Source organism: Eupeodes corollae, chromosome 1 (genome assembly GCF_945859685.1).
Source record: "Eupeodes corollae chromosome 1, idEupCoro1.1, whole genome shotgun sequence".
Lineage (NCBI taxonomy): Eukaryota > Metazoa > Arthropoda > Insecta > Diptera > Syrphidae > Eupeodes > Eupeodes corollae.
The window spans coordinates 52,119,891-52,121,868 of NC_079147.1; the positions used below are offsets into that span (position 1 = coordinate 52,119,891).

The following is a 1,978-nucleotide window of genomic DNA, read 5'->3' on the forward strand; positions in this document are numbered from 1 at the left end:
TATATTCCGAAGAAAGCAAACTCAAATTACAAACGTGTGCGCAGCATTACATGACATTTGCTTGTTCTACAATACTCCTATAGTTGATGACTCCATAAATAAGCCCGAAGATGATGATGATGACTCAAGTGAAATTCAAATGAAACTGCACAGCAGAGAAACAACAATGCTATCAGTATTGAAAACGAAATTCTAATATGAATTATGGAAAGTTGAAATAAAATAAGATGTGCAACTTTTTTTTAATAAATACTTATTTTATTAGGTACAAAAAGTCTAAAAACACTTGAGTTTTTTTGGTTTCCAGCTTTTGTTGTTTTAATTTAAGTCTTGCAGTGCTGTCTCTTTGTCGGCTTCTCTCATCTTCTTTATACAGGTGAAGCTTTTCTGTCTTAATGGCAAGCAATTCTTTGTTTTTATCCTTCTTTTGATAGTAAGTTTTGTTTGTATATTCTTCCAAACTTGACATTTTTGTTTTTACGAGTAGTTCCTCCATTATAAAAGTCCTCCTACATATTTGTTTGGTTCTTCAGAATTGAAAGCCTCTCGTCCTCTCCTGTTTTTTTTAAACAAGTTTTAATAGGAGCAAGTTTTATCGGGGCTGGGTCTTCCTCAACATGCGTAAAATTTGTTTCCACGTTTTGGATTTCCTCCTGCCCAAACACAATCCCCGGCGGATCTATAGAGGCGCCAATTGAAAGTATTCCTATGACACTTTCCTCCAAATAACTGAACGTATGCAGTCGGTTTGGTCCACCACCTGTTGTCTAGATTTCTGTCTTATTTTCAGTTTTTCTTTTTTATTTTAAATTTGAGATCAGCCCAAACCTATTACGAAAAAGAATTAAAAAATATTTTCAGATGCTAATGCAGAATTACCTTGATCCATTTATCGCAAGTACGTACAGGAAGCCCGAGACTATTAAGTTCCGTTGTAAATCTATCCCATCTTTTCTTCGCTTGGGCTTTTCCGCAAATTCCCTTCGCAATATCTTGCTTCCATTATGGAAACTAGACTTTCTAGCTGTTTCTTATTACTCACTACTTTTACCTTGTGATATCAAAATATTTATTTTTAACAAAAAATAAAATAAATTACAAAGCTTACATTTTTACCCGGGAATTTACACTCAACACCAGCAGTCGAACAGAAAAATGCAGACGATAACCATGGAAAGTGAAAACGAATGATATCGAACAAAATCATTCACAATAGTAATACATAATACCAAATTCAACTATCGATGTTTGACTATCGATAAATGTCGTTTATCGAAAGCCAAACGACACTCGTATCTAATAAGGGCCTATGCCATCTAAAAGTCTTTTCACGAGTACTGCCTCTTGCGAGGAATTGACAAATTCTCCAATATTAACTCTTGTCATGAAAAAGTGCTTTCTCAAATTTGCCGTTTTGATTCGGCATATAAACTGCAGGTCCCCTCCATTCATGACAACATTACTCGCACACAGGAATGGTTGAAAGTTGTAAGTCACTAGGCCCTAGTTCCCAATGAACTGTTGCGCCACCCTATTTATTTTTTTTATAAACAATTTAGTAACGAACAAATATTTGACAAACAAAATAGCAATATTGTCCATTTGAACCATTCACAATAGCTCGTATATCTGAAACTTGTTTATAGACAACCTTATGTTCTTATTATCAAAGATCGACCACTAACCGATTGACGTTTGATATAATTTATTAGTTGAAATAAAAATCAATGTATATTAGGAAAGTGGGTTGATAAAATATCAAACCACTGTGAATACTTGAAATTGTTTTATATTGCGAATGTGTATCTCATAGATTTGCAACTACTTAAGGTAGCATTACAGTTCTGTGCGAGCTAGGGCATCACTCAACAAAAATCAACATCTAGATCGGACCCTATCTAGATGTCTCCAGTTGCGCACTCCAAATTGAGTGAGATCACTTTTCACTGATCTGCGGCCTAGCTCTACAGCTCTGTCA

At 34.9% G+C, this 1,978-nt stretch overlaps 1 long non-coding RNA gene across 1 annotated transcript; it reads right to left on the reverse strand.

Moving 5' to 3' along the window:
* Positions 1–496: 496 nt before the first annotated feature.
* On the reverse strand, positions 497–1,158 carry LOC129953842 (uncharacterized). The gene is made up of 3 exons (XR_008782604.1): positions 1,109–1,158; positions 880–1,051; positions 497–679 (listed from the first exon to the last, which is right to left on the reverse strand). It is a non-coding gene; the product is annotated as an uncharacterized LOC129953842 (long non-coding RNA).
* Positions 1,159–1,978: the final 820 nt, after the last annotated feature.